The sequence below is a fragment of the Chiroxiphia lanceolata genome, chromosome 1 (assembly GCF_009829145.1).
Source record: "Chiroxiphia lanceolata isolate bChiLan1 chromosome 1, bChiLan1.pri, whole genome shotgun sequence".
Lineage (NCBI taxonomy): Eukaryota > Metazoa > Chordata > Aves > Passeriformes > Pipridae > Chiroxiphia > Chiroxiphia lanceolata.
This window is the reverse complement of record NC_045637.1, coordinates 54,954,416-54,972,887: the sequence shown is the minus strand read 5'-3', so window position 1 is coordinate 54,972,887 and position 18,472 is coordinate 54,954,416. Positions and strand designations below refer to the sequence as shown.

At 39.7% G+C, this 18,472-nt stretch overlaps 1 protein-coding gene across 3 annotated transcripts in view; it reads right to left on the bottom strand.

Moving 5' to 3' along the window:
- LDLRAD4 (low density lipoprotein receptor class A domain containing 4) overlaps positions 1 to 18,472 on the bottom strand; it is a 274,476-nt gene that overhangs the window by 236,256 nt on the left and 19,748 nt on the right. The window contains exon 1 of one of the 3 annotated variants that reach the window (XM_032691851.1): positions 8,364 to 8,381. The exons of the other annotated variants lie outside the window; for them this stretch is intronic. The gene's annotated coding sequence lies outside the window, so the exon portion shown is untranslated. Of the gene's footprint in view, positions 1 to 8,363; positions 8,382 to 18,472 lie in introns of those variants that run through there. 3 annotated transcript variants of the gene reach the window in all.

Sequence of the window (18,472 nt, the reverse complement as noted above, 5' to 3'; positions counted from 1 at the left end):
GAGTCAATAGGTAAAACCACATGTCCCCCGTCAGGATTCAGTGAGCAATGGAGTCTCATGCATGCACATCCCAACTCTCCAGTTGGTCCAGGAAACAGAAATCCCCAGACCAGCTATAGTACAAGGAGCACAGATGTGACAGCCAAAGCAAGAGAGGCCAGCCCTGATGAGGCTGCCAAGACTGTCAACATCTCAAGTGAAGGTTCAGAATACAGTGCAGGCACTGGGGATGGAGAGGGATGAAGGCATAAAACACAGAACTTACGCAAAAGACACGCAAGTGTCTGCACTTAGAACATGAATATGTATGCTGCTACTGAGTGAGTAGTCTGGTAAGAAGCAAAATGAGCTTACCTGACCCAGTAAAGTACAGATAAAAGCTCTTAGTGTTGTCATTACTCCTCTGCTTTCAATGGAAGTCCTGCTGTTTCAGCAAGGTACAGTGAGAGCTCCAAAACTAGGAAAGGCATATGCAAGAAGACCATGCCCTGTTGCTAAGATGACAATACTGAGGCAGAGAGCCCCTAGCCTTCTTTGCATGAACAACTGCTTTTTTGCACCAAACCTGAGACTCCATACTGTCAGAAAGTGGACCCACGTAAAATTTCAGCAAATATAATAGTCTTTGGTACAGTGTTTTAAGAAGACCCACCTATACTTTTTGCTTTTATTTTATTTGATGCCTCCTCTAAGACTCGTGTTGAAAGAGACAATGAACAATGGAACCTGTGCAGGTTCTTCCCACCACTCATAATACTGCAGACCTCAAGAATATCTTCTAATGTCTCTTCCTGACAGGATAAAGAATCCCTATTTCCCGTGTACATAAGCCTTTTTGTATCTCTTAAAACTGATGCATTTTCCAAATTTTTCTCATCCTACTGTATTGTTTTTGAGCTGAGAGGATGAGAACTGCACATGATACAAATGCTAGTGAGCCATGAACTTACACAGTGGCAACAAGGATGCCATCTCTTTAATTCTCTATTCCTTTATTAATATTTCGTAGCATTGGATTTGCTTTTCTGATCAGTGTAGAGTAGTGAGCTCCTGTTTTACACTGCTGTTTATCATAACTCACTCATGGTAACAGTCAGCTCAAAGCTCACCATTTTTTAGCAGAATCACAGTAATTTTTTTTCCCCACGTAGACCATTTGCCATCTATCTGCACTGAATTTTTGTTGCCTGTCAGTCACACACCATGTCAGGCACTACTCCAATTCTTCATGGTTCACTTCAACCTTACTACCACGAGCCGGTAAGTATCATCAGCACCCTTTCTCACTTCATCAAGGCGCTCCTTTTCAGTATACTTTTTATATGATGAATGCATCAACCAGTCCAACTACTCTGGTGACTGTCAGAAGGGACTACCTTATTCTTCCCATCTTTTACCCACATATTAGTCCATGACATGACTCTCCGTCTTCATGCACAGCTGTTTGGTTTTTTTCTGGTACAGAATGTTGTCAAATACCTCTGAATGACATCCAGATCTTTCTAATTCACCTGCACATTCACCCCCTCAAACAGCTTCAATTATTTTGAAAGGCGGCATTTCCCTTTGTAAAAGAAAAGTTGACTCTTCTCACAGAGCTTGTATTTGTTCCAATAACGCATTTGTAAAAACTGCATTTTGAAGTAGATATTATCCTTGTAATACATAAATTCTGCATCTTTGCAGACAAGATGTTAGGGAAAAAGGAATGTGATTTTCTTTTGATTAAAAAGAAAAATCCATAACCACTTGCTTATTTTGAAGCCAAACATCCAGGGAATTTAAGGTACTGCCAACCTATCCCCTTTATATATGGCTGCATATATAACCAAGAAGTGGCACAAGCAGAGTAATAACAATTTCTCCTCTTCAGTAAAGACAAGACTTTATTCAATTTTATAACTATTTTTAATCTGAGGGTCAGAAAATAAGTAATATTTTTTAAAAATTTAAAATATTTTCCTGCTCTCTGCCAGATGTGTAGGACTGCCAGCAACTGCATAGTCTCAGAAAATTTTCAGAGTCAGCAAGTTACAGCTTCTCCCAAGTTTTCTCCTTGATCTTATTCAAGTTGCAACTATTCTTTACTAGATTAATACACTAATATCCATCGCCCTATTTGCTCATTTTTGCTGATCATTAAGTTAATGGTGCAGGAAAGCGTCTTTCCAACCTCCCATCCTAGCTGTTTCCTGCTAAGCCCACCACAGAGGGCGTGGGTACACCCATCTGAATTCTGAAAAGATATGACAGGGATTTGTAGGAGTTAGTGATGGGAAACTGATTCCACTTACTCCCATGTGTTCCTGCATTAACAGTAGCCACAGCCCAACCCTTAAATTATTGTCTGAAACCTGCAGTGACTCCTCTCATTAAAGTTCTCTCCTACCATTTATCCTAGCGCTATCTGTAACCCTCAGCTTCTTTGATATCACCACTTCCAGACTCTTTGTACCTGGATCATTAGTGTGAACAGTGGTCAGAAGCTCTGAAGAGCACAGGACACAAGTTGGGTGCTGGTACTCTCAATTTACACTCTGTCTCCCACAAAATAACAAGTTTATTATCGAGGTAAAAAGACCTAGAAAACAGCACAAAGAAAAATTTCAACAAAGTGCGGCTTCATCATTAAAATCTCTCTTTATTTGAGCTTTCTTGTTGGTTTCATTATACAGAGAGGCAGAGAGCTCTGTAAACAGATTTGCTTAGTTTCCACATCAGTTGCCAAATTTCCATCCTGCGGAACCAATTTTAAATAGGAATAAGTGTCTCTTCCCATCCTCTGTTCCTTGGTGTCATTCTTATTAAGGATACAGAGTAATAAATTAATGGAAATGAACCCCTCCACAGTGGGGTTCAAATCCAAACGTTAACTTTTTTTAATTGCAAAAAAAAATTCAGATCACTTTGATCCATAAGTCAGTCTTTTTTGCAGCTGTGGAAAGTTTTTAAACAGAAGGCTGCCAACAATGACTTTGTTATAAACTGGAGTTCAGAGTTATTTTTATGGAATTTTGTCTCAGTAACTTTTAGCTCAGCAGTTCTCATGAAAATATTTCCAAACCACTAACTTAGCTAAATATTTCCAGTAAAGCAAAATAATTCCCATCTCCTAAATACAACTCTACTTCTTTTTTTTAACTTCACTTTATCCCTCAGGAAAACTAGTACAGCTTTAAAAATGGGGAAGACAGAAGGGGAGAAAGGAGACCAAAAAATCTAAGAACCTTAAGCAGCCTCTCCTATCTCTGGGTCATAGCAGATGCAGGACTGGAAATGGAGATATTAGAAATAATCTCCTACATATACACAGACATTAATAGCAAAGGCAAATAAACCAAAATGAACACTGTCATTCAAAACACCACAGTACTTGCCTAGCAGAAAGATCTCAAATACATTCAGCCATTGTTAGCCCATGCTCAGAGGCAGAATTTCTACACTAACATACAGAGCCTCATAAATGGAAAGAAAATCTGATGGGCTTTATATTACCTTTTTGTTTAGCTTTTTCAAAGAGGGAGTGTAAAGGAATCATTTATTATAACCCTTTCCGTATCTGTCAGATGTTGCATGTTTTATGTAACTATAACACATTTGGCAAACTCTTCCTACCTACCCATATGCTAGGGAAAAGCTCAAACTGTGCAAGAGAAACCTTCCTTCACAAAGTAAATTTCCTCCTAGAGGAACTGTGAGTTGCACCTAGGGCTCCCAGATCTCCACGTTCTCCTCTCACCGCAAGGACTGATACTTCTACATAACCTAGAACTCACATATCTGCCTCCCTGGGAAGTAGAACTATCCGTCCTGCACTTTAGGCATGGCAAAACAGCAGCTGCATTGGATCGTTTCACATACCAGACTGCTGCACAGATGCAGTACAACCAAAGCAAGCCCTCATCCATGCACCTACAATGGTTTATTCAGAATGCAGGTGCCAGATGTGTTTCCACAATTGGTCAATATGTTACCATCGCTAGTGATGCTAGTCAGGCCCATGACATGAAGTGGAATAAAAGGACGCTGACATCCATGACCCCACCACAGACTCAAGGGCAGTCAGCTGGGCATTAGAGCTGACCCCAGGGGCCAGTCCACACAAGATGCACTGTTCTGCTTGCAGCAACTCTTGATCTTTCACCTGGAGGAGAAGAGGCTCCCACCTCTGATGCTGAATTTCAAATCTCATTCACCATATGTAAGAGACCAAAATTTACAAGCTCCACAGGTAGTCCTGAAACTGGTACCTTCCAGTTTTTTACTGCAGTACATTGGGGAAAATGGCAGCAGCTGTGATGAGTGGGAGTTGCCATCAGAATATTCCAGGAGAGGAATGAAAGGAGCGTATGGAGAACACGTAGGAAGCTATGGCAAAACAGGACAGGGTACACCACAAAGCTCTTATAGCACAACTTCAGAGAAAAAGAAACCGTTCTCAAACAATGGGGCTAAAAAAGAAACAGAAGCGAGGAAGAGGATGAAGAAGAGTCCAGGTGCAGAAGAATGGCAGAGGTTGTTCCAGGCAGCCAAAAAGGATCTTCCTTCTTGGTTCATCCTTAAAATGTATTTTAGAATTTAGGATTTTAGAAACAGATTTGCAGAGCAAACTGGTAATGCATTTCATTCATCAGAGCTTTCACCTGCAATCTACCTATACAATTTAAAAATGTTTTCAACTTAAAACATTTGCTAATTAAATACTTCACATAAACATCAAACAGTTGTGTAATCTTGGCAAATATGTGTCACAAGTAGCCCTCACAATACAACCTCACTATCAGATTCACATTCTTTAGCAGGTTCAACTGTGAGACTGAGCAGGAAGTACTCTTTGTTTTTAACATTAAGAATCAGGGCATGGTGGTAGAGATTGTGCGAGATTTTTCAAACTGCAGATAGACCAATTACTTTATCTGCTAGGATCATCCAGTCAAGCTTTATTGCTGGCTTTGTTTGAGAAGCTGCTTCACCACCCTTTGGAGACTCTTCAGTTGCAGAAAAAATGCCTGTAACTCAAATATATACACATAGTTTAAAACTGTGATACGCTTGTGTTAATAAGAACTCAAGACAGTCTATGATTACAGCAATCATGGCAGGGTTTCTGCAAGAGAAGATCAGGAGTCATTGTTTTGAACGCAAAAAGTGAGCTGTCAAGTGACCAACACGGGGAGGTTGCAACAGGATGTTTCATTGCATCTGTAGAAAATAGTGCTAAGCCCATCCATGAAACAAGAACAGAAAAGGGATTTAAGGGATTAAAATATACAGCACTTGCTGTTTTTCAATCTAGAAAATGAACCCTGCAAGGAAGTATGATGGAATAAGGGTCGGACAGAGAGAAGGATAAGAGCAGGCTCCATGAGAGATCTGCAGGATACAAGTTAACTTGCTCTGAGCGAAAAGGTTTTGATCAATCTTATCAGTGCCCTACATTGCCACTGCAAAGAAAACATGGAGCAAATCCTCATACAATTCCTGCTAGCCCACCTGAATGCAGCTACAGCACTAGATCTGAACCTGAGGGGCAAAAGAAATCTTCTGTGGACAGAGTACAGAAAAAAGCATTCATTTGTCAAATAAAAAGGGCTGCAACTGCTTATTACCTTGAAATCTTGCCTGTTATTTCTAACAAGATACCAAGGCACTGGATATTAATGTCTAGAAATAAAACCAGGTAAAGAAGCTCACAGGAAGAAAGATTACGTTTTTTTGAGTGCTAACTGATGCCATACTGAGAAGCACGGGGTTTACTTTAAAAAATATAAATTTATGTATCATATTGTTTCAAATAGCTAATAAACGCCTCCAGAAGTGCAGTGTGGTTTATACCTGAAAATTGTGGAAATTAGTAGCCACTCCTGGATGGTGTATTAAAGATATCCATTTCCTGAGATTCCTTTTTTTGGTCTAGTGCTATACAAACAGAATGCACAGATGGCAAAAAATACTCCTGCTTCATAAATACACCAGTACACAAGATGTATTACATAAAATCCTCAACCTTCCTAAATCTCTCAAGTATACTGTGTGCATTACACTAACTTAGAATAGTGAAGTAACTCCAGTGTTGTCTTATGACTGACAAAGGCACAGAAAACAAGGTATCAACTCACCACTAGTTTTCAGACAGCCAATTATTTAATCCTTGCTAAACTAAGCATGAAGAACACAAATTAAGGTATCTTTATACATACACCGAATCTCTTCTCCATCCAGTTTATGATCCTGTTCCCAATTAAGGTTTTAAGCTACCGAATTTTTTTAAAAGTCTGCACTGAGTTTCCGTGGCAAGGTTTTGGCAGCAGAGGGGCTACAGACATGGCTTCTCTGAGAAGCTGCCAGAAGTTTCCCCCATGTCAACATTGCAGCCGGCTCCAAGACAGACCCACTGCTGGCCAAGACCGATCCCAGCAGTGACAGTGGTAGAGCCTCTGGGATAATGTATTATAGAACGGAAGAAAACTGCAATTTCAGACAAAGAAAGGAAAGAGAATATGTGAGAGAAACAGCCCTGCAGACACCAGAGTCAGTGAAGAAGGAGGGGAAGGAGGTGTTTTAGGTGCCAGAGCAGATTCCCCTGCAGCCCATGGTGCAGGCCATGGTGAGGCAGCTGTGCCCCTGCAGCCCACGGAAGTCCACACTGGAGCACAGATCCACCTGCAATTCATGGTGGACCTCAGCCCGGTGCAGGTGGAAGACTGAAAGAAGGCTGTGACCCTGTGTGAAGCCTGCACTGGAGCAGACTCCTGGCAGGACCTGTGGCCCTGTGGAGAGAGGAGCTCACCCTGAAGCACGTTTGCTTCACTGGACTTGTGACCCTGTGAGGGACCCACGGTGGAGCAGCCTGTTCCTGAAGGACTGCACCCCATGGAAGGGACCCATATAGAAGCAGTTTGTGAAGAACTGCAGCCTATGGGAAGGGCTCACACTGATGGAAGGCTGTGTTGGAGCTAGAGAATTCGGGAGTGAAGTTGAGTCTAGAAGAAGGGAGGGGTTGGAGTGAAGGTATTTCAAGATTTAGTTTTTATATCTCATTGCCCTTCTCTGATTTGATTGGTAAGAAATTGATTTCCCCAAGTCAAATCTTTTTTGCTGAGTGATTTCTTCCTGCCTTTATCTCAAGCCATGAGCCTTTCATCATATTTTCTCTCCCCTGTCCAACTGAGGAGGGGAGTGATAGAACAGCTTTTGTGGACACTTGGCATCCAGTCAGGGCCAATCCACCTCAGAGAGTCCTAAATTTATTTCAGAAACAAAGTTCTCAACCCCACAGATTGAGCCCAGCCCTAATGAAAATTACATGCTCCTGTGACTTGACCAGGCTGGATGGGGTTTTGAGCAACGTGGTCCAGTGAAATGTGTCCCGACCCACGGCAGGGGAGTGGAACCAGATATCTTCAACGTCCCTTCCAACCCAAACCATTCTATGATTCTATGACTCTATGACTTAAGTTTCTCTTCCAAGAGTCCTCTTTAGAGGTGTGTAGGAATCTGTGGTTTGAACATGTTCCACAAGCAACCAACTTTACCTAAAAGAAATCAGACTATGTTCAAGAGCTACACAATGCACTTTATAATAGAAACACTGACAACAAATCATTTCACATGTGTATTGTACAGGTCCAACTAAATATTGTTAAATAAAAAGCCAAAATAAAGAAAGCAAAATACACAAGTAAAAATATTTTAAAGAAAATTGGGGGGGGGGGGAAATTATACATATAGTTGTCAAACTGCTTGCAATAACTCTAGATTTCCCCCATGTGTATCTGTTATGCAAATTTTTAACACAACTGTATCTCACTACATTAAAAAATACTCCCATTGCACTGTATTGCACTTAACATACTATATCATTTGATATGCATATATTACAAATATTCTGCATACATCACATATATTCTATACTTCCTGCTGCTCTTCTCTCAAAGACCTTTTCCAATAGGGCAGTCACACCACCATATCATGACTGGTACATTTTATTAATCTGTAGTGAATCAAACTAAATGCAAATGTAATCATTTTTACTGTGTACATTTCTACAGTTTTGACAGTATGTGTCCTAATTTGACTCCACGGATCTCTTTAAAATAGTAAAAGTGTATTCATGTTTCCTTAAAACCTATACGTGAAATTATTTTGGTTATGATAATCAATATATAGATAATGCCAAACATGCATATAAAATGTAACATACAACTCGATGAAGACTGTGTTATGTGTCACATGTTGCAACTTCCACCCTTCAAGGACTAAAGGAACAAGTATGTACAGTTGAGTCAAAAGCTAGATTCTTCTTTGAGATAGGGAAGAAAAATTATACAGTTTACTAAAAAAGTAAAATCAAAGGAATTTACCAATTATGTGCTCGATCTTCCCATTTGTAGCTGCATTAAGGCAGCTTCATGCACACAGAGCACAGCATGGTATAACAACTTCAACTATGTCACGATACTTCACCACGTTTCTAAGTTCTGCAGCTTATGCAACCTCCCAAATCTCCCGCATAATACTTACTCATCCAGCTAGAGAAAACACAAATAATCTAAAGAACCAATAATATACATGATTTACGTAATACGCCCCGTAAAACAAAACTGTGGAACGAGTCTGATGAATTAAAGCAACACTAAAGCTGCAAGGGGTCTGAGCCCTCAGTTGGCTGCTTTGCATCACATGTGCTCACAGACCGATGGCTCCCCTGAGACAATGACAGAGCATCTGCACAAGTGGTATCTGTTCAACTTGTTAGAACTGAAAACTAGCTAATGTCACGATTTACGCTGTTTTCAAGTATTTGCCTCATAGCATATGGTACCTCGGGAAAAATCTACCACCAATTGCCACTGACTGCTGGAAGAATGGTAACTCCTTTTGGCTGAGAGACAGGGAGTGAACCAGTTCTACAGAGTCATCTGTGACATGGAGGGTGTGACAATCACCAGGAAGAGAGTGAAGCAAACCACATGGGTGAAAAGAAGTAGTTTTACGTACATGGAGTATCTTCTCCTAAGTGGCTTCATCTTAAAGAGCTTTATCATAAAGAGCTTCACTTTTTAAATCACCTAAACATGAAAAGTGATTCACTGGTTACAGCATCTGAATTTTTCAGCATCTTATAAAAATGGATCTTAAAATTATACCGGCTTCTAGAAGATCAGAATTCCACCTGAATTGTTTTAACCTACCAGTAACACTTTAAAACTATTTTCTCTCATTGCATCATTTTCATTGCCGTTTCTGATGATCATTTAACAACTTGCCTTTTTGTGATGTTCATTTAGCAAACAGGTTCAGATAGCTACTTTCCTTTTCCTGTCACTAGGAAACATCTTAAAACATTTAATTACTAGACAGATTTCAGCAGCTTTAGTATATGGAACTACGTGCAATTTAGCCAGCTGCATGCAGTAGTTAGGACTGACTAAGATACTTTAGCTGTTAGTGGTACCAACGCAACTGCCAGTGATAGAAACATATATGACATGAAGAGTCAAGTGAGAGAAAGGGGGCAAGAACAGAAGAAATGTGAAAATCCCAAGGAAAAGGGAAAATAAAAGATTCAAAAAGCTTTGGAAACTGCAAAGGCTGGCAGTGAACTGAAAAAGTATTTTATAAAAACACGGATTGTTTTCCCAGACAGTTAAATATTTTTGTTAACGGATAACACTTCCTTATTATATAATTTCTACATGGAAACACTAAAATAAGGAAATGGGGGGGGGGGGGGGGGGGGGGGGGGGAAGGTGAGCATTGTGTACAAAAATTGCCAGTTTCTGTCCACAGCCATCTTTTCCTTCTCTGGTCTGTTTTGGAGCATCTACAGTATTAACACAGAAAGAAGGCTGCAACTAGAATCTTAAATATGACGGGATACAGACACTTGCCTTCCATGCACACTGCCATTGTGAATTAGGCATGAGTTGACAAGCTAAAGACCTGGCTTGCAGTCTCATCATTCAATCATCCATCCAATCTCATCAATTGAGCAAGGCAGTAACACATGTCCCCTCTAGCTTAAATGACAGCAAAACTGTGGGTTGTAATCACAGGTCATCTTCAAACGACACTTATCATTAAGGATGGTTTTGTTCCAAATCAATTATTATTGAGAATTACTCTAATACAATACCTCTCTTTGCTTCTTTTAACTCTTGCATATAATACTGTTTAGAAGAACATTTCAAAATGGTAACTTCATAATTCTCTAGGAATAAGCTAATAGTAAATGACATTGTGTAGAACTCAAGATTAGCCACTTGCAGTCCAAAAACTCTGGCAAAAATAAGGTCACCTATATAAACTTTCACTGCTGAATCTTTAACTAGTACTAATCTACAGTGCCTTATCTACAGCCTAAATTATTTTAATCATGTAGAAGTGGTCTCAAATTACCCTGGACATAAAATTTTGAAAAATAAATGAAAATATAAATGATAGTTACACATCTACACATAGCATCTAATGTTTTTCTAACACATAAAATGCATCCTTTTTCTAAATACGTCAAATCATGATTTTGTTCTTTATTGTCCTTCTGCAAAAAAGACTGAGTAATAGCTGTTCTCTCTGGAGCTTGAGTGGCACTACTGGACTAAGTCAGCTGAAGTGTGACCTGAAAGGATGCTGATGGAGCCAACGGAAAAACAATAGGAAGAAAAGTTATACTTCCGTAAAAAGGGTAGAAGTAAAGTGAGAATCACTACTTCAGTGAGAGGATAGGCTCATCTGAAGCTCATTTACCAGTTTTTAAACACTAAGAATTCCTTAATAAAAAAGGGTCAAATCCAACAGACACCACAGCAGCATCTCTGGGAATAGACAGAAAGACAGATTTTCAACTAGTCAGAGAAATATAATCAAATTTCTATTAGCATAATTTGCTTTGTGATAGTTTCCAACAGCTGAGAATCTGCCTTGCATATAACCGGAAATTTGTTTGTTATCTCACATTGCTAGACATGATGCACACCCTTCCCAAATTCTACCAAGCTTAAACAAAATTGTAACCACCCAGCATAGATATTTCATCACAAGTTTAAGCTTCTCTATAGCACCCTCACCACCTTCCCAAGCATATCAATCTCAAACACTTGATAACAGCTACAGAAAATAAGGGAACAGAGTTCTGTGACAGCATATAAACACTACCAAAAATATATTTTATTATCAGAAAACGTATTTTAAAATTTGCACCTAGTAAACTGTTAAATGTACCATTTATGCATCACTCTGACAAGAATGCGTTTATCCAAGTGAACAGTAAGGAATAACTTTTAGATAAGGATTTATCATAGACTCATAGAACAGTTTGGATTAGAAGGGACCTTTAAAGGTCATCTAGTCCAACTCCTCTGCCACAGGTAGGGATATCTTCAGCTAGATCAGGTTGCTCAGAGTCCCATCCAACCTGACCTTGGATGTTTCCAGGGCTGGGGCATCCACCACCTCTCTTGGCAACCTGTGCCAGCGTTTTACCATCCTCATTGTAAAAAACTTCTTTCTTATGTCTGATCTAAACTGACCTTCCTTCAGTTTAAAGCCATTCCTCTTGTCCTATCATTACAGGCCCTCGTAAAAAGTCCTTCTCCAGCTCTCTTGTAGGCTCCCTTCAGGTACTGGAATGCTGTTATAAGATCTTCCTGGAGTCTTCTCTTCTCCAGGCTGAACAACCCCAACTCTCTGTCTGGCTTCATAAGAGAGGTGCTCCACCCCTCTGATCATCTTGGCGGCCGTCCTCTGAACTTGCTCCAACAGGTCCACATCCTTCTTATGTTGGGGACCCCAGAGCTGGGCACAGTGTGGGAGTCTCACCAGAGCAGAGTAGAATATACATATGTATGTGTATAAATAATTTAAATAATACAATTTAGAAGCTAAATATCAGTTTAAAGTTCAACTTCATTGCTATTAAAAGATCTTTTATTTTTTTAAGCAGAATAATACCACAACAATTGATTTTCTTTTTCCTTTCATACAGCAATTGGGATTACTTTTAAGACAAAAATAAAGTTACTGACCTGCAAGGTAAAACTATTTCTATTTTCAAATGAAATATTTAGCATCATCTTTACTCTGGAAATATTTTTTATCCACGGAAATACAGACTCACAATGTCATTTTCTCTAGATCGTGTATTTTAACTTAGAAAACATACCAGTAGTTATGATAAGTCAAAAAATGAAAAGATGAAGTCGTGTGTCAGTCTTGGAGACTGTATTTGATAATCAAAGTGCTCCTATTTTGACCACCAGGAGCAGCTATTGAGAATGGATGAATTTGAGAATCCATGGCACAGTAAAGTAACTAACTGAATTTCAAGAGAAATTAACTTAAAAATTAAAAACATCAGATATTCAATAACTGGGGTCGCTGATATCTTAGTAATATTAGTAAGGCTGGAACTTGATTACTCCAAAAATTAAAACCAAAAAAGAGGCTAAGTGCACACAGAACAAGGCAAGTATTTTGGGATACACACAACGGAGTCAGTCATTCATATTTTACTTTTCTTCAAGCTCTAACTCATACTATATATCCTCAAAGTTATCTTTTTGTTTAATCTTTGGCCAAATACACTTTTTTCCTCACGGAGATAACAAATTATTTTCATTACAGTTCTAAAGTTGGGGAGAAGGAGTACTAAAAATTCTCTTGATATGATAAACAAAGAAGACTCCTAAACCAAGATCTACAAAAGAACTTGAAAAATTAATCCATATGTCCAATAAGAACAGTAAAACTAACACACAGAATGTCCATGAAAAATGAGCAGTTAGAGAACTACTACCTTTGGCATACTCTTGATGATAACAAGCTCCATGTGAGCCCTGAGGAATGGCAGATATTATGTAATTTCTTTCCAGTCATCTCTTTATAATTAACTTCAAATATGAATGGGAGGCTTCCGGCGTCAGAGCTGCGCTGCTCCTGTGTAAAGGACACGTACCCTACCAGGGACACCAGAAATGGTTGTATTCCCTACAGTTAATATAACCACCATGTCATACACTGGTATGGAAGCCCTCACACGGGTGGTTCTCGTGGTGTAACACTTCACGTAAATAGCAAAAGATCTGCTGAGCATCCGCTGAAAAGAATAACATAACAGTTCCAGCCAAACATGAAACATGGTTTCCCCATGTGACAAAGCAAATCCAAAAGTCAGAAGGCAGACAAGTATGTCAGTAGGCAGGTCTTTGGTATGACCATCTCACCAGTGAGGATCCTGCAGTGATTAACTGCAGGTTTATGTGGTGATACTGGAAGATATTAGCACAGTATGTCTTAAGGGGAAAAAAAAAAAAGGGAACTCAACTCCACAACTTAATTTCTGGTATACTCTTAAGATTATAACAGGACTTAAGTAACTGGCTAAAGAGAGAGTAACCTTTGACCTACACACCACACCCAGTAACTTTTTTTAACCGAAAGAGTGCTTAGTTGGAAGGATTTCATGTTCAAGGTGATAGACTAGCAGTAATGAAATGTGAACTCTTCCATTTCTCTTCAAAATTGCAGGCAACAACACAGGGAACTTCTCACACTGTCCAGTTCAATTTCCTTCTCACTTAATTATAGATCAGGAGTAATTCCACTACAATTAATTAAGTTACATCAGAGGCTGACAAGAGAAGTAGCAGTCTGTCTACAGCATGACACAGGGGAAAGACGACTGTTCTCCCACCACAGCCATTCATTTTTAGCCTCAAAGAACATTAACCCATTACAATTGCACTAATGACCAGAGCCATTCAATGAAAGGGCAATTAAAGTTCTGCAAAATTGAAGTCCTTTAGTCCAATCATACTTTTTAGGAAAATACCTTAATTAACAATGTAAAGACAAGTCTCAGAGAAGGGCTCTCCAGCCTTCCTGTTTAAATTGACACAAGAGCCACAGGCAGAGAAAGGAAGAGCAGCTTGCAGGGACACCCACTGCTGGAGAAGACTCCCCCAGTGTGGTCCTTCTCACCAAGACTCCAGCTTTTAGCATTGCATTTGGCAAATGTCCAACATTTGTTGGACAAAATGAAAACACCCCTTTTTCTTACTTGCTCCTTCACAGCCATAGTACTGACCGCTCTGAATCCCATTTTCATATTTAATTCTTCATTTTCATTGCAGAAGGAACAAAATGCTCTGGTGAACTAAGACCAGCGTACAACATCTACCCGAGAACAAAACATGACATCAGACATAGGGTGAGAGTTTTCAGGCCTGGGCTGGATGTGACTAAGTAAACTATAGATGAAAGTCACCTATAACCAAGGTTCTTGACTTGGAGAATTAAAAACAACTGAAATGTAACAGAACTCCACTCACCATCATTTCTGGATATCTTTTAACAGTATCTACAGTTTTTCAGTCATAATTCACTGCTCTTGTCTTCTGGTTTATCCATTGGTTTCTCCACATCCACCTCAGACCTTTAGCACTCTCTCAATCAGTCTCTTTCCTGCTCTGCCCTTTTCATTTCCCTTTCACTTACTGCTTCTCTCTAGCCCTTCGCTGTACAGAGCAGCTCCACTCTCACTCTTCAGAGAGTCGCCACCTTGCTTACATTTTACTAAGAGCAGAATGAACCTGACTAATTCTTACCCAGTCATAGACTGGTCACTGTGGAGTATCTCAGAGGCTGACCCCAATTTCATGAGCAGACTGCAGACTGGCACTAGGGAGACAGACCTTGTGTGCAGAAGAGGAAGAGAAGCAAGCCAAGATAAGAAGGGAGGCAGATGCAACCCGTATTCTTTTGGGGGCTCTCTCTGCACTGCACAGATGTTGCCTTACACAGCTCATCATAGGAAGCAGAGTGTGAACAAGAATCCTGGTGCTTCAGACACTTTCAGGGAAAGGCTACCCAGCTACTGGAATGAAGCTGAAAAAAAAAACCAGAATGCACAGGAGACACAGTTTTTAATGGAAATACGCATTAGATGTAAGAGGGCTACGAAAATACCATAGGCTACACTACAGCAGACATAGTTTTAATACTTAAAAACCAGTGTACTTTAGTACTATTGGGAAAAATAAATTTGAAGTGATCAGCACATAACAGTATGATTAAAGACAAAAAGTTGAGCTGCACAAATCTGAAAGAGTCACTTTTACGGAGTGGTGGCTGCTGCAAACATGAGCTCCAGAGTGGGTGGGCACTTTCTAAGGCAGTGCAACTCAGAGATGGTCAGTTCCTCTCTGCACTGCATTCACATCTAAAAGTCATAACCTTAATTTGAAACTGTACTTTAAGTCAGTACCCAAAAGGCACACTGGAACTTCCTGTTCGTACTTCAGTATTCCTTCTCTCTTTGTTACAATCACAGAAGAGGGAGACACACCACTGGCTCTGATCCACCAAAAACCACATGGATCCTCTATGTTCCTAACAATATTTATTGACATTTTGATGGGGCCACCCTTAATAAACAAAAGAACAAAGATAAATTACTTATTAGCCCATGTGACAGATGCACAGAAGTCTGCTTTAACCAACCATTCCAGATCCATTTCCACTTTTTACATGACAGCATATGTTGTTATTTACTGGGAGTAATCCCACAGGTTACTGGCTAGCTTTACAGCAGCATGTTTGGGTTTTCTGTTTCTTGGTCTAACATTCAGGCAATGTTTATTTCTGCATTTAGCCTGACAACTTAAAGTGAAATAATTCCACTAGCTTAGCCATTTCCTCTGTTAAACAACAGAAATCCAGGCGTTTCTGGATTCGGCAGGTCTTCAAGCCCAACAAGCAATCCACAGTTCCCTGCAAGAACATGCAGCATAAAGTTAACAAATGGCATAGGAGCAAGAGGGTTAGAAGCTATTTATCTTATCAGCTGCATCCTAAGTCCCTTACGTGAAAGCCTGGCCTAACTGAACTCACTGACCAGCACTTTATAGATAACTCAAACAAAAGGGGATGTTTTTTCATGTGTTTTAAGTCAGTTATTAAAAAAAAATTGCCATCCATTGCTGTCATGCAGTATGGTAAGGAGTTATTTTTCCATAGTTATTCTTCACATCACTCTTCCTCAACTCACTCCCAAACCCAGGTACTTCCAGTTCCTGACACAACCAAACAACCATTTTTGTAATACCAGTCCCAGAGTGGGTCATTTATAGAGGTTCCTTGTTTCTAAATAGGTTTTTTTATTGTTATTTTTCTTATAAATTCCTTCTTTTGCCTCCTGCAGTTTTTTTACACGCAGAAGGACTTAGGACCCTTGGAGAGATATTTTCCTCAAACAAATGAGGGCTCTATGTTCCCATACGTCTGGGAAAGACCAAGATCACAGAACACATACATATGTGCTCCCAAAGTGCTGACGGTGAGATTCAACCTAGCTAGAAATCCTCGTTTAAGTACAATTTATTCTCTTCAACAAGATGCTTCCAAGTAAAACATACCATGGTAGCCCTGTTAGATGGAAGAGTGGCTTCAGCAGCGCGCTTGCTTGAGAGATTCTCACTCCTGCTGGCCACTCCATTCCCAGCCTGTGGATTGCTGACCCTTCCTCCTCTTCCCCTACTCCAGTCATGCCTCCAGGACCACTTGCAGGGTTGCATTTTAATTGTATGGTGGGAATGACCTGCATTAACAGTAACTCCCTTCCCATTCCCGCTTGGAGGTTTAGTCTAAATCCAGACCCTTCCAGTAACCCACTTCAAAGCACACCACTGCAACAGTTGTCCTAGCACAGCTCCAGCAATGGTCAACCACCAAATGTAAAGTCTTCCCTCGAAAACAGTCACGAATGGGTGAGACCTTCCCCCTGAGACGACAGTGATCATCTTCTTTCCTAAATTCATGCTCAGAAATACTTCCATTGATTTGTTGCATCTCAGAAGCTTTCCAGCCCAAATAATCAGTCCAAATCATAAAACCAGGATGTAAAATTTTCGCTCCAATGGGTCATATCTGAGAAAGTTACAAACAACTGGAATGGTCTTACCTAACTAAAAACAACAGGAAACCTCAGCTACTCAAATGCTCAGTCTGTTATAATTTGAGTGTATAATTTTCTTCTCTATACTAATTTTTACTTAATAGTGTTCTATTTTTGCATTTTTTTTTCTCCCGAAGATCACTAGCAAGTATTTTGTGCAGGTAAACATTGCAGACACTTTTTATGTGAAAAATATTCTCTCAAGCTGATTGATACTAGTCTTAAAGGCATATAAACTAAAGCATTAAGCATAACCTAGAAGATTTAAGTTCTTTGTCCATACAGCCTAGTTATTTTCATTAAGACAGTAAGGACTTATGTATCATGACTGTCCAAAGAATCACCTACAAAAACAAAAGACGAAAAGTTCTATTTAAGTGACTAACCTGTTCCTCTTAACTCCTGTTGAATCAATACTTTTACAGCTGTTCAAACAAAAGGGAAAGCAACCATACAAATCTTCTTTCCTGCCTAATTCCAAATCTTTTGAGGGGGAAAGAAATGACACTATCAGTATCCTCCAGAAATAGAAGCATGGAAGCTCAAAACCCCCACCTCTTACCATCAGCTCGCTGACTTTCTCTTCATAACATCACCAGATTTAAAATGGACATTTCAAGAAAATATGAGAAAAGCTGTCACCTTTCTACAATGAATTTAAATGAGAGGACATCACGGTCTGAGCAGCACCTCCCCAAAGCACCTCCCATCTCTGCAAATTTATGCCAAAAAATTTGCAGTGATTATTCATATTGCCAGAGATTAGAAAGCTGACACTAATATGCTTTTGGACTGTTTCTCTGGACAACAGTAGTTTTGCAGAAGAGTCTTCCCTTCCAGGTTCAACAGAGCACATCACAAACCAAGGGCTTATCGGATTGCATCCAAAGCTTAAGTCAGCTATTCAACAACAGAATGCAAACAGGGATGAAGAGCAAGGGAGGGGGCCTTCTAGTCTGAGACAAACACCATTATAGTGTCAGATCACACCTCAAATCACCTACAGTGTTACGCACTAGAAGAATGATATATCTCTAAACAAAGGCATTTTGTAATAAAAGAGACTCACTCAGAGCTCATCTCTCAAAGTTCCAGCAGAGGAGTAATGCTACCAGCATATGTGATTTTAAATACAATGCCCTTTCTTTCACAAACAGTTAAAAAAATAGATCCCACTATTAAATCTTTCTTTTAAAACCACAGATGGAACCACAACAAGTGAGCTTGTCCAAACTCATTTACACTAACTCCCACTCTAAAATGCAGTCCCACAGAGGATGTCTTTACTGCTGTTTAACAGTCCTTTCTCTCCACTCCAGATAAGTTCTTCAGGTAACCTGAGAGTCTTCCTGGGTTTTTGTGCCTTAACTGAACATGATGTTTACATGTCATTTCTGCTATAATAAATTCTTAATGCTACCTCCTCTAAAGCACTCTACATGCAGAGGAACAACTTAATGCTGAGCCAGAGCTGCTGTTCCTCCTCAGAATGAGGATCAGAACTTAAGTCCATGTTGT